The sequence below is a fragment of the Hipposideros armiger genome, unplaced genomic scaffold, assembly GCF_001890085.2.
Source record: "Hipposideros armiger isolate ML-2016 unplaced genomic scaffold, ASM189008v1 scaffold_404, whole genome shotgun sequence".
Classification (NCBI taxonomy): Eukaryota; Metazoa; Chordata; class Mammalia; order Chiroptera; family Hipposideridae; genus Hipposideros; species Hipposideros armiger.
The window spans coordinates 1563863-1578431 of NW_017731754.1; the positions used below are offsets into that span (position 1 = coordinate 1563863).

Consider the following 14569-nt stretch of genomic DNA (forward strand, 5'->3'; position numbering starts at 1 on the left):
GGCTACTTGGATGAGGTAGGTGGCCAGTTTAGGTGCCCGCTATGGCATAAGTAGAACAAGATGAGGTGAGGGACATAGAGAAGACAGGGAATTAAGAGGTTAATGGAAAGAAATTCAGCTTTTTTTCTGATAAAGTTTGCTCTTTATTTTTAGCCTTTGAAAGGCCCACTTTGCGCTGTGGTGTAGGGAAGAGGTGCAGAATACAGAAAATCAGTCAAATTAAAGCAAATGAGGTGTGACTGTCTACAGGGAGAGAATTTTCCTGCCACAGTCTGAGTTATTTGTTAAAAGAAAGCCAACAAACAGAGCTGACTTATCTCTAACTTTCCTGGTGTCTCTGGGACCTGCCTGCTCCCTTTGTCAAATCTTGTACCAAGGACAGATAGCGCCCAGGCCATTAATCACGGAGTGGACAGCTGAGCCGCGCTGCTGCGAACAAACATCGCTCCTAATGTCTGCAGCAGACCCTTTGTGTAAGTGACATTAGAAGATGCACTTACACGCGTAGATGTAAAGCTGCCGAAACCCCCCATGGGAGGCAAATTGCTTGACCCGGTATGACCGCTGTCTCATGACGCAGCCAACCAAGGGGTCTGGAAGGACTCCTGCTGGTAGGTGTGTAGGGTCAGGCTGGAGCCCTCGTCCCGTGGTTTAGCAACAGGCCTTCGGTCTGCAGTAGTTTACGTAGCTCTGGTGAATCAGGGAAAGGTCACCCTAAGACCAGCACTAAGGGGCGAATGACAGGAGTTAGAGTCGTGTCTTGGATTGCAACCTTGAAGTTATGCACACGCTAATGACAGGCGGAAGCAAATCTCAGAAACTTCTCGAACGCTTTCCATGTGCGCGTCACTACACAAAGTTCTTGTGGGCACATGGCATGTGACGCTTTTGTTTATGTTTAAGTATATTCATGGCTTGGCTGCTAAATAATGATGGGGCGCCTCCCACGATATCCTCCCCAACAGGCATCTGTGCCCGACTTGCAGACACTGTGACAGCCCAACACTTAAGAGAGCTGACCCCCTCTGAGGTCCTGACAGCAGCCCCACCCTCCTCAGGGCGACTTTCCAAGACGGTGTTAGGTAAGAGAGTGCCCGCCTGGGGGCGCTGTGAACTGACGGACGCCAAATGCCTTTGGTGCCCTGAGGAAGTGTTCTCTCCACACGCAGCTCGCAGCGCAGCTCGCGGTGTCTTTTAACGTGCAAAGCAGAACCAGGCTCAGAAGGCTCTCCCCCCGCCCCCCATGGTTTTTGCCTCCTGATTTTATTGCTTTGCTAGGGAAGGAGGAAGCAAGCTAATTAAGTGGCAGCAAAGAGCAAGCACCTGGACTGTGGGTCCCGGAGCGGCTCAGATAAGGCAGATCACAGGGGGGTGAAATGAAATGTCATCTAGGTTGCTGCTTCATAGCCAACCCCTTTCTGTCCTGTAGCACAAGAGACATCCATTCATGAAGCCAAATAATGATGAACAGAAGAGCAAGAAGGGTTTGCTCTGCGGGGCCCCTTTCCTCCCTCTTGGTTCAGTGACAGGCAACTTTAGTGCCCTGAGGCCGTACACACTGGCTTTCTCATCTTTGTGGTGGAAGGCACCCTTTCCTTCTGGCAGCCTAGCTAACGTTGGGACATAATATTATTCTGTAATTAAAACAATTCCTCAACACCTTGGGTTATGCCAAGCAGAAAGAGCATTTAGTGAACATTTTTTAGGGATAATTATAATGATCTAATACCTTTCTCTTTGAAATCCTATGTTTTGTCTGTGGCTAGAATCAAATTTTCAAGAGGCTAAGAGCTCATCAAGGAACCTTTGCTACGATCCCGTGGGGAAACAGTCAACTTTGGAATGCAATCATTCCTTCATTCCACAAGCACCTGTCTGTCGGGAGGCTGGTGGCACTGGGCAGTGCTGGGCCAGGACAGGGGAACAGAGGGAAGGATGGCCTCTGGGGGGCTTCATCTACGGAGAGCCACACCCGAGCTGTCTCCCCAGGCTCCTTGGCCCAGCTAACACATAACGGCGGTACCTTGATTCTCAACTAGGCAATCACTCTGGGGAGACTCCCTCCGTCCAAGCCTGGTTCTCCAGCTGCTCACTGCCCTCTACCTGCCTGGTCCTCATCCCCATCACCTACACTGTGAGCTTCCCTACCCATGATCCCTCTAGACCCAAGCTCCCTGAGGGCAAGAGCTTCGTGGTGCTCACTCTGTGGTCCCTCGGCCCAGAGCAGGTGCTGACTAAGGTTTATTCAAGGAAGGTGGAAAGAGGAAAACCAGATGCCTATGCAAACAGTTACACTCTAATGCGTAAGTGCCCTGACGGGGGTGAGATCCTCACATACAGGGGAGCCATCCGGCCAAATTCACAACCCCGTGACACTTCAGTCATTGAAGGAAAAATCGGATTGAGATGAGAACAGGGCAAATCGAGCCAAGATTATTAGCATCAGTGAGCTCACCTAGAGCTTGAATGTGGCTTCCTGTCTCAATGACCCTGACGGCACCGGCAAGTTCCAGGTAGTTAAAATCCAAAATTGGGATAACAGAATGTGTTAGGACTTTCCTCTGTGTGTATTACCCGCAATAACACATTTCTGCGCCTCCGTGTTCAGAAAGACTTTTGTGCAGGATGAGGTATCCTGGTGTATTTCACTCCCTGCACAACGACATGAGCCACAGTGAAGTGTTCTTCACGGGAAGGCTGTGTGTCTGAGGAGTGACATGCTCATTCCAAGTAAGCCACCGAAACCACGCAGATGGTCACACCTTCCCCTTTATTGCTACAGAGGAACTGACATCCTCTTTCAACTCAGCGCCAACGTATTTCTAAAAAATATAGGAGTCCAACATCGTAAATACTGGGTTGGAGTTCCAGCAGAAAAGTATAATCTCCTTTGGATTCTTAAAAAAACAAACAAAAACAAACAAACAAAAAAAAGGAATTAATTCTTCTCCCATTGGGGTGGTCTGACATAGGTTTATCACTTTTTATTCTCATTGAAAGCAGGGAGGTTGACTAAATGATAAAACTGCTTCTTACCATCTCCTTCAGCTCTGTGACTTGTTAACCCGGATACTGATTTATGTCCCTGAGTATCTTGCAGCCCTTTCCTTCAGTACAGACCAAGAATAAATTGCATGGTGTGAAACAGGCTTTGTCACACAATGACAAGATTTACACTGGGATTGGGGAAAAAGGCCATTAATTGTCGCTTGTCATTTGCTCCTATACTTATTTTTTTTTTTTTTACAGTTGCTACTTATTTGTGGCAGCTGCAATTCCACGGAGTTCCTTTACTCAGGAGTGGGCCTCCATAACCAGCATTTCTGGTGGGGCTCTCGGGACGGGAACAGGAACCAAGGGCCCTCTGGGCTCACGGCCCAACAGGCTCCTGTTCCTAGTTTCACAGCCGGGCGATTAAGGAAGTGGTGACAGGGGATTAGGAGAGTGATGGCAAGTCTGCACCTGTTGCTTTCAATGTGGCAGTTAGTAGGCTTTTTTTTTTTTAAAGTAGATTTTTGCTACTGTCAGTTTTGAAAATACACTTTAGTTTGCTGGAGGAGAATGTTAAGTTAGTGTCAAGAATCTAAAATAAACGTATATCTGATACAGGTTCACAGTGGGAATAAACCCACTAACTAGAAAACCTAGTAAACAGTCTGTGGACAGGAATGGCTCTCACGACCTCTACGTTTTATTTTTTTCAAATACCTGCAATTTGATTTGACAGAATTCTTGCATTTATAATGAAATCTTCCCACTTAGTGTCCAATTCCCTCTCTCTCTCTCTCTCTCTCTCTCTCTCTCTCTCAGTTCAGTTTGATGCTCCTTGAAGGAGCTGGAAGCCTCTATCAGCATATTTTTGCTATTTCTCAAATCCATAAAAAATGTAAGGTAGGTTGATTCCAAGTTCTTTCGGAGTGAGGTGCCAGCTCAGTATATACAAACCCTTTTTAATGCTTAAATCGCTGTGACTTGATAGGGGCCTCTTACTCTGTTCTTTTGATCTGTGACCTAAGTCACGCTTTGTAATATTGGGAGCGGCAGCACCCTGAGTGCAATGCCTTACAGATCACAGCAAAGTGGCTTCTCAGTATTAGCTCAAAGGAAATGCCTTTTAGGCTAGTGCCGATAATGCGACTTTCAGTAAGCGATTCCCAAACTCCTTTATCCCCCAGACATTTCTATTCCACTCAAGGAAAATGGATTCTCATCACATTCACTGGCGAGCAACGTTGAAATTGAAGTACAACTTGTTTTTGTCGATCTGTGTTGCACACCGAACTATGCTCAACGCTGTCAGCACAATCTGGAATCTGCAAATCTGTAATCATTTTTCACACAAGGAATTATGATGCCAGCACAATTACTCCATCCCCGAAGCATGTGGGAAGGCGGCTAGAATGAAGGAAGGAGGCTTGGGCGCTGGTGTTTCGGGTAAGGACAAAACTTCCTACTGCATTGGGGATGGTATGCGTGTGGGTCAAGCAAGGCTTGAGAGTCATTTGACATTTTTAATAAAAATGGAACTTTAGAGAAATTTACTTTTAAGATTGAGGTTATTTTAATTTAATGTAAAGTATATTCATATAAAAGCCTCTATAATGAGTATGCTATATCTGTCATTAAAATTTCTTTGTATTTTTATAAATGCGGCTTCACAATTTTTTATGCTACGGAGTCAAAATCATACTAAAAGTATTACAATTTCTAAGAAATACACTAATGGTAATTGTTAGTGACTCATAAATATAGAAATGCACTAACTTGATGAACAGGAAATAATACTGCTTATCATTTGGCAAAGGTGAAAAGAGGAGGGGCCTGGGGAAGTGGGCTACCCCACTCTGCTTGCAGGAGGGACCCCTCAGTGCACAGCTGCTTTCTGGGAGGTGATTTCACTGTACTGGGTGGCTTAATTCTAAGATGACATTCATCTTAAAAAGCACCTTTAATTTAATACCGGCTTGACAAAAGAAAAAAAACCAAAACACTGTTATTGTAAACATCCACATCGATTTAAAATGTTACCCTGATTTCAGAAATGTTAAAATATATAAAAATGTGCTTCTTAGACCTGAGGAAAATGCTTGTAGGCAAAGCTTTAAAAACATGCTTTGACCCTCGAACTTCCTCCTCTAGGAATTTTGTTTTCTAGACAAACGTCATGAATGTAGCAAGAAAATTAGGCTGCAGGAAAACTGTCACCATAAATATAAGATACATATTTAAATAAATCACGGCACATCCTCGCGAATGGGTGTCGGGTCACCATTAAACATGGCACTAGAGAAATGCAAAGATGTTTGTGGTGTATGATTAAGGGGAGAAAACTGGCAGCTCAGCACATGGATACAAACCCATTTCTGTTAGAAAGTGTGTGTGTGTGTGTGTGTGTGTGTGTGTGTGTGTGTAAAGTATCCAGAAAGCTCTACAGCCATGAGTCAAAAATCCCACCTCCAGCTATGTGGGATTGTGGCTGCTGTCTTTTGTTTCCTTTTGTTTTTTTTTTACAGTTTTTCTGACATTATTAATGATGAGCATGCATTGCTTTTGTAACACTGAAGAACCTTCCAGTTTTTATTTAACAAAGGCACTTTGGCTGAGTCTGTGGGCTGGGGTCTGTCCTGGGGGCTGATGAGACATATGCCCTCCACTGGCCAGAAGGTCAACAAACAGTGCGGTTGCACATTGAATACAGATGGGGCAAGAGGAAGACGACAGAGTCGTGTGAATGCTTTTGGCAGAAATGACTACAGGACTATTTTTTGTCCCATATAACGTCATTTGAGTCATCCATGGGTGTTAGAAAGAATCCAAGGGTATAATTCACAATGATGTTGCTTCCCATCACTTTATTAAAATAAAATATTAGGAAATGGCTCAAGAAACCATACACAGAAGGGAGTGGCCTTGCCCATCACACACTGTCCCCGTGGTAGGCCACCCGCGTAAGGCGGGCCTGCAGGAGCTGTGCTGGGAAGTCAGTTTTTCAAGCACTGTGGTGATGTAGTTTAGCACCCTCTCCAACGCTACCAGCTTCCTGGACAGAAAGGCCCTCGGGCTCTCAGGCCGTTATGTGCCCGCTAACGTGCCAGGCTATAATGGCCATATGGCTCCCAGAGGAGGGGTTTCATGAATAAGCCACCAATGGATTGCAACAATGCAGTGTGCTGACAGTCACGAATACGCTCACGTGGGATGAACCCGGTTTTCTGCTGGGGGGGTGGGGGGTGGGCTTTCCAAAGGCACAGACAGTGACTTTCGTACTGAAAGCACTCTCAGTTCAGAGGAGCCTGGTGCGCTTGCTGGATATTTTTAGATTGCCAGACGGTTCCGTGGAATCGCACATGGCCTTCGCTACAAAAAGGAAAGGAGGCCCCAGCCTCAGTGTGGTGTTTCGCAATCAACAACAATCTGCGGGATAAGGGCTTAAACCCTGTTTGAAGTCACGTGTCGCAAACCTGGTTCTCTTTCACAGTCTGATCCCCGTGATCCTACAAGCTCCAGAGCTTCAGGGCCGGCTTAAAGGACCCCGCGCTGTCCACGGCCGTTTCCCTCTTTTTCATTACCGAGGCTCTTGCAGCTCCCTTGGATCAATAGAGCTGTATGTATCTATATAAATCTGAGTAGCAGATCCGTTCTCATAAAGTTTACGCTGTCTTGCTTTTTCAGCTCAGAAGCAGAATTGAAAAATATTTCAGGGAGTATTTGAAACAGGAAGATTAAGTTCTGTCTTACGTGTGTCATGACTAAAAGGGCTGAGCTGGACACCAACGTTCTTTTAGGTTCCTGTGCCAGGATGACAAAGATCGTGGCGTAGGGGCCTGGGCATGCTGGGGACCCGCTGTGTGAGCAGCTCGGCCTGTCCAGTGCGCTGCCCTTGAAGAGATGGACAGGGCACTTTTGGCACTTGGGGGTTGGGAGGTCAGGCAGGGAACCCCGGGGGGCGAGCAGCCTGGGGCAGGCATGTGGGCCAGGAATCTGATGGTGAGTGTGTGAGGGAGTGCGAGTGTGTGACGGTGTGTGAGAGTGGGTGGCTGAACGTGCAGTGTGTGTGTATGTGTGAGTGTGTGTGAGTGACAGTGGGCATGGGTGTGTGTGTGTGTGTGAGGGCGAGTGTGGGAGTGTCAGCCTGTGCGAGTGAGAGTGTGTGAGAATAACAGTGAGTGTGTGTGTCAGAGTGAATGTGAGTGCGTGCGTACGTGTGTGAGTCCGTGTGTGCGAGTGCGAGAGTTGGTGAGTGAGTGTCTCGCATGGGTGCAGTGTGTGTCCTTGCATGGAGGCACAGCAGCCCCAAGGGTTTGTGTAAGTAGCACAGGCCAAACGGCAGTGGGCAGCCCTTGTATTAGATACAGCAGGTGGGCTGGTCCCCTCTGGCCTGTGACTGGAAGTGGTGCTGCTTCTGCTCTAAGCCCCACTTGCACCTACTGCATTCAGTTTTGTGTCCATTTCCTACAGGCACACAGAACCCTGTAGCTAAGAGCAGCTGCATGTGGCCTTTCTGTGAGACTGGGGTCCCCGGGACCAACAGCGAGTGGCTGCCAGCGTGAGCGCTCCGGCCTGCACGCCCCTCATGGATGCCCGAGGCCCTGCTCCTGGGCTGTGCTCTGAGGAGCCCTGGGTCCCAGCCCGCCAGCTCAGCAGCCAGCGAGCTAGCGATCTGCCATTCTCTGGCTCTCCTCGGGGCCATACGGATGGAAATGAGGAAGCAGACGGAGCTGGGCGAAGCACACTGTACATGAGGGCGGGTGACGTGCGAGGGGGACTTGGTAATTGTGAGGGATGGGAAGAAGTCCCATTGGAACACATCACCTATCCTCACAACAATGGCGTGTGAAGGGTCTGGATGTCAGTAGCACCAGGTACAGAACGTGAATCGAGGAACTAACAGAATGTTTAATCCTTAGAAAGATTTGAGATTCCTTAAAACAGAACAAAACAAAAGAAAAAAGCAACTTCTCCCCCACACATGAGAGTAACAGGAAGGGTCATGTGGTGATGACGGCCTCATTGTATTTACAAATCTGGTGTCTGAGAGGTGGGGCCTCTTCATCTGAGACCAGTTCCTTGCATTTTGAAAGAAAGCAGTGTGCATACTCTCTCCCCTTAGCTGAACTTATTGTGCGGGTTAATACATTAATACTGAAGGCGACAACATAAGCCATTGCAATTTTTCCAGGACACTTACAAGTTCTAGTTTCATTGTAAGGCAAGACTTATTTCCTCTACTTTGCTGATGAGACCCCAGAGACCCTCTGTCAGAGTCTGGGTACCATGGTGACAGATATGACCGAAGGGGTAATACAGAGCTGCCTGTGAAAGCTTAATGTGGCATAAGCTTGTGGCCTGGGAGCACATTCATCTGTCTGTCCATCCACCTGTCCATCCATCCGTCTATCCATCCACCTGCCCTTCCTTCCTTCCTTCCTTCCTTCCTTCCTTCCTTCCTTCCTTCCTTCCTTCCTTCTATCCATCCAACACAGTCATAGTGAGCATCAACCATGCGTCTGTTTCTGTGGTTTGTGCTGGAGATAGACTGGTGATCAAAGACCCGCACTATTATCTGCCCCCATTTAGCTTCCTGTTTATGGAACTCGACTCTCTCAGGGTTAAGCTTTCTTCTTTTTTTTAAGCTGAGCCATCCTGCCACCTGTTGGCAGCTCAGTGCCTGCTCAGCTCAGGCCGGGAATCGAACCGCTGTTGCTCGGAGCTCACACTCTTGAGCGAGCTCTTAACCATCTGAGTCACTCCGCCGGCTTTCTTCTTGCAGCAACAAATGAGGCAGCTGTGGAAACTGTGTTCCCTTTCCCAGACACTGACATCACACAGGGTGCCAAGTACTGAGGAGACCTGGGGAGCGGAGGGCTGTGTGTTAGGGCAGCTCTGCCCTTTATTTTCAGAATCCTGTTGTGTCCCCTGGATGGTGGCCTCCACAGTGTGATCTAGAAAGTCCATGCCAGACTCCCCATCACAGGTGCGGTCCTGTCCCACAGCCAGGGCCCTGCCCTCTGCCCTTTGCCCCTTCTCTGCCTGAGTCTTCTTCCACTAGAAAAAAAGCCATTTAAAATTCATATATACAGTAGTCCCCCTTATCTGCAGGGGACACGTTCCAAGACCCCCAGTGGATGCCTGCAGCCGTGGATAGCACCGAACCTTCCACAGCCTGTGTTTTTTCCTATCCATACGCGCCTATGATAAAGGATTACTTATAAGTTAGGCCCAGCAAGAGAGTAACAACAGTAACTAATAATAAGTAGAACAGTTACAATAATAGACTGCAATAAAAGTTATGTGAATGGCTTAGGGGCCATTATCAAGCAAAATAAGGGTGACTTGAACCCAAGCCCTGTGACACCCCACAGTCGATGTGATAACGGAGTGACAAATGGGGTCTTACACCGTGTGACGCTGGGCAAAGGGATGGTCCCGTCTGGGCGGGACAGAGCTTAACCTGCGATTCCTCACACCCTCTGAACGGCTCGCAGTGTAAAGCTTATGAATTGTTTATTTCTGGAATTTTCAACATGATATGTTTGAGCCATGGATGATGGTGAGTCACTGAAACCACAGAAAGCAAAACTGCAGAGAAGGCGAGATGACTGTGTCTATTATAGAAAAGGGGTAGTGGTTTTAGCAACTCATCAGCTTATCAACACAGGTTAACGGACTGAGTGCAGGAGGCCCAGGGGTGTGGCCAGGTGGGGACAGAACCTGAGCTGGGGGTGTTGCTCTGAGAGTTGGGGGAGAAGGCCAGGGGCTGGGGCACCCTTGGACAGTGGGGCCGGGCAACGGAAGCCCGCAGTAGAACGTGCTGCCCTGGGTCCCAGGGCCCCCTGTGGCCGGTCAGCCACCAAGGGCAGTGGCTTCCTGTCCATGGCCTTCCCATTAGGCAGGCTGAGAAGGGAGGCACGTGGTCTTTCCCGGGGACAAGGATGATGGCAGACAAATGAGTTGTGGAATCACCCTGGGTCTGAGGAAGTCAATTCAAGAATGTAGCTTTTACTACTAGGCAAAGCTCCCCTGAGCGGGAAGGTGTGAGCAGCACGAAGGCTGACAGGGCGTCACCTAGCCCCCCTTCCCTTTCCTCTCTCTCCAGTTGTCTGGGGAGGCAGAGGTAGGAACCACTGACAAAGGCCCTCGAAGGGAAAGGGGACAGTGGGAGCTGAGAAGGAAAGGGGACGTGGAACCCCTTCACAGCATTTTCCGAGACGAAGTTGGAGGACAGCGAGGGCCGGGAATTGCTGGAAATGAAAACTCCCCTTCACTCTCTGCTCCAGATGTCTCCGGGGCACAGACGGTTAGCGTTGCTTCTAAGTGTCTGCAAACCAGGGTGGGGAGAGACCCAACGCTAAGCTCTGGATCTCTGTGTACAATTAGCCAAGGAGGGTCTTTCCAGCACCGGGTTCCAAGTGTCAGAGCTGGGCACGCTGGGTGTCCCCTACGCCCCGAGGCTGGGAGGCCAGGACTGCCGTGTTCAGGGCTCTAGTTGTGGAAGGAAGCAGCGAGTCCTTCACCTCAGCCCTAAGTCCTGCTAGTCACCGATTCTGTTGGAATTGACCGGACACCTGTTCAAGTACGTTCACTGCCCCAGACAGTCCCGAATGGGGCCCCCACAGCTTCTAGTCCAACACCCTGATATGCAAAACAGCGTTCTGAATCGCTCCGCAATCTCTCATTTGAAGCAAATAGAAAATCTTACTTAGAAGTTTAGCTACGTAGTTATTAACTTTTCTGGCTTTTCGGCTAAGACTTGTTCTAAAAGACAGAGTCAGGTACTTGGGTTTTATCCTTCCGCGAAACGGTGCTCTCCTCAGTCCTGCAGATCTGCTTTCCATAGTGTGAACACAGCTGTTCATATTTTTACCCAGTGAGGTAATCTTTTCCAGATGAAGCACAAGGCTCAAAAGGCAGGAGAGGCCTATGGCTGCCGTTCCCCCCCCATCCCCCCCCCCAGGTCTCTGTAGAGCAGGACAGCGGGGGAGCCCCGGGGCCTGGGGAGAGTCTTGCCAGAGACCATATTATGCTTGGGCTGTAAATTAACGGGTTTCCATCTTAAATACCAACTCCTATCATTCACAGGAAATTACTCATTTTGAAAAGCAGCTAGGCCCATGAGCAATTGACTTTCTTCTCCCCAGATTGACTTTCTTCTCCCCAAGCGGAGTTGGTAGCTCCTCAGAGGGCAGGTTGCAGAGCCCGCCCTCTGCAACCTGCAGAGCCAGGGCGCCTGCGTCACCATGTCACCTGTTTCTTACATCCTGGCACGCGTGGCCCGACGGACTGAGTGCGTGCGTCGTTCACACGGCTCAGCGACAAGGCTGAGGTCTTAGGTGGAACGGTTCCGTAGCTCGAGTAAGCACTTGGGAAGAGCTTCATGAACTCACTCAATAAAACATGAAAGGACGCAAAAAAGTAGTGATCTTGTGAGTCAGGCCTACTCGGTGCCAGGAAACTTCCTGAACCCTCACAGTGACCATCCGGGGAGGCAGGCACACCCAGGTTTTCCTCGAACTCATTTCACAGGCGCGGGGAACCGAGACTGAGAGGACGGAGTTTTTGGAGATCACACAGCTAGGACGCGATTTAGCTTAGACTCAAATCCAGGTCTGGATGGCGCCATAATAACAATGATGATGATGCCAATGTTTACTGAGCAACTACTACCCTGCAAACACTGTATCGGTCCTGTCCCTGACTTAGCGCAGCGAGCCCTCAGACGAGCCCCTGGCCCCGCTATTCTCTCCAGCAGCAGATGAGCGACCTCAGCAGCCTGCAGGTGTTTAAACTCTCCATCTCTCACACCCCGCATCTGATCCTTGGGGAAGTGCTGCTGCCCCTCGGATCCACGCCACTTCATGTCCTGCCCCGGCGACTGCGCCAGTCCGGCGTCTCCCAGAGCCCACCTGCCCCTGCCTAGCGGGACCGGACAGCAGCTGGAATGGGACTTTTCAGTTCCACCACTTTTGATCAAACCCTCCCCGGCTCCTCATGTCTTTCAGGGAAAGCCAGATGCTCCCCAACCCTCTCGCCATCTCCTCTCTCCCCTCACTGCCTGCTGGAGCCTCACCACTCTCCTGCTACTCAAGGACATGCCATGGTCTCCGGTCCAGCTGCCCGCCCTGTCTGGCCCGTGCTCAGCTCCAGTGTCTCTGCTCACACCGCACCTTCTCCACGAGGCTCCCTCCGGCCGCCCTGCTTTACGTTGCAGCCTGCCTTCCCCATCTCAACCCCCCCGGTGCCGCTGGCCCCGCCTGCCTCCGCCACCATGTCTCTTTTTGTGGTGATCGTCAAGCTCTAACAGGTGTCAGCAACCCACGCTAGAACATTCTGTTGGCACACAGCCACGCCCACCCGTGTGTGCTTTGTCTGTGGCCACTGTCACACCGCAGCCGGCGGCTGAGTTGAGTGGCACAACAGTGACCAATGGCCTTCGAAGCCTCCAGTGTTGGCTCTCTGGCCCTTTACGGAAAGAGTTAGCCAGCACCACTCTGACACCTGAACAATATAATTGTTACTCCCCTGGTAGAATGTAAACTCACGAGGGAAGGAGTCTTTGCTTCCTTGGATCACTGACATATCCCAAATACCTAGATCACGGGTGGCGCCCAATGCAGATTTGTCAAGTCACTGTGTGAATGAGGCCTCGAGCCGTTAGACACTCACCCGGAGTCACTCCAGTGACGAGCCAGTCAGCGCAAACCCAGGCTGACAGCAGTGAGGCCCGCTCTGAATTAGTCCTGCCCCGTCCTCTCTACCCACCCACTGCTGCCTCATGGGAGACGAGATAGGAAAAACTATGTACTTCTATCAGTTCTTCACCTCATCAATATAAGCAGGGGAGAATGTCCTATGCCTCTGACCAGAAAGAGACAAATGGCTTCTCAACAAGTCTTGGAGACGCTGAGTTCCTCCCCTCTGCCTAGGAAATACCAAGGTAATTTGGGTAAGGGCCTGGACCATTTTTTTTTCCTTTTTTTTTTAATGTGACTTCTCTGGCTGCTGACAGTGTCATGCCCAGCCGCCGCCCATCCCTCCTGTCTGACCGGGGGCTTTCCTTGTTTGAAGCCGTCCTGACCTAGATGACCAGCAGGAGCTGAACACGCAGGATTAGGCCTTGGAGACAGGCCAGGACACCAGATTTGGTGCTGGAAGCCATCCTGCAGGGGAAGTAGCTACGGCTTTGGGACGGGCTCTCCCAGGAAGAGGACGAGGGAGGCTGAGGAAAGAGTGAAGAGTGGGCGATGGAGTCAGGAGGCCGGGCGAGGGGTGGCGATGCCGGCTCACCGTGAGCGAGCCTGGGGAGCGGACAGCCCATTGCTCCCTTTCCAGGCGCCGGTCTGGGGCGAGGCTAGAACGTTCCTGTGTATCCACGCTTAGGTGGCTGGTTCCTGGAGGCTGTACCAGCCATCTAATGACTTTGGGACCATACGTCACTGCTTCCATTTGACCCAGAGCGTGTAAACTCCCTTTCCGCACAATCCTGAGAAAAAGGAGCAAGGTGAACAGGAGCTCATGTGTTCTGGGTGACGGATCTGTTGTTTCCTGCAATCATCTTTAATGAACCTGCAAGCCAGAGGAGGTTCTACAGATGACACTCAGGCTAAACAAGTTTTCGCGAGCTGTGGGACATCGGGCTGTTGGCCACCCTCTCTGCTGCCCCACTGGGTGCTAACCTCCGGGTACAAACTGAATGGGAATGACGGCTTTTGTAAATCACCGACGTCCAGCAATTCCCTAAGTACGAGCCCCCAGACACGTCTGTGCTGGGAATAGAGACGGACCTACCTCCCACCCAAAGCCAGCCCTGGGCCTGCTTTTCACCTGGGGTCAGTGACACCGCGGAACCACAGGGTTGGGACCCAGGCAGGTCTGAGTCCCTGGGCCATTCTTTTTCTACTCCACAGGCTCAGTGGCACCCAGCATGGTGTCACAGCGCGACTCTCCTATACCAGCTGTGATCCTCTCCCGGCTTGCTTACTCTAAAGGAAACTTCCAGGGTGGACGGCAGGTTTTGCCGATCATGGTGATAATGCCATCTTGAAAAGGCATCACTGCATATCAGTAAAAATATTTAAACAACAGCATTACAGAAAGGGGAAATTTACTTTAGAAATATTAATATGTAATGAGCTAGAGGCAAATAGTGTGTTTGGAGAAGTCTCTGCCAATCTGTTTAATCAATGTGGGGAAGAAAAACAGGTGACTGAAGCCAAACATTTTTACTTGGCACTTGAACTAATCACTTGGATCAGCTCTGACAAGCTTATTTTTATGGGGAAAAAAACACAACAATTTTGGAGGAGAAAAGAGCAATCTTCATACCAGAAAGTGAGTTTGTCTGTATTCATGGATCTGCCTCTACATGGTTTGACTTTTGCTTTTAAATTCCGCTGCTGGCTCTTCGCACCCTACAATGAAAACATTCGGCATTGTTTTGGGGATCGTACACCGTCAGGTGAGAGCGGTGGCTTTTCTTAGGGAGTAAATGTTACCACCCTCAACCAGTAGGTGCCACTGTTCACTTATCAGAAAGCAACCGAAAGCCAAGGCCACTGCCTGGGCTAAAATA

General features: G+C 49.8%; 1 protein-coding gene and 1 long non-coding RNA gene across 3 annotated transcripts in view; one reads left to right on the forward strand and one right to left on the reverse strand.

Moving 5' to 3' along the window:
- Positions 1-14569, reverse strand: part of PRKN (parkin RBR E3 ubiquitin protein ligase) — a 187572-nt gene that overhangs the window by 39837 nt on the left and 133166 nt on the right. The gene's annotated exons all lie outside the window — the stretch shown is intronic.
- Positions 4089-14569, forward strand: part of LOC109394021 (uncharacterized) — a 31886-nt gene continuing 21405 nt past the window's right edge. Inside the window, exon 1 of the long non-coding RNA XR_002126373.1 lies at positions 4089-4434. This is a non-coding gene — a long non-coding RNA (uncharacterized LOC109394021). The remainder of the gene's footprint in view (positions 4435-14569) is intronic.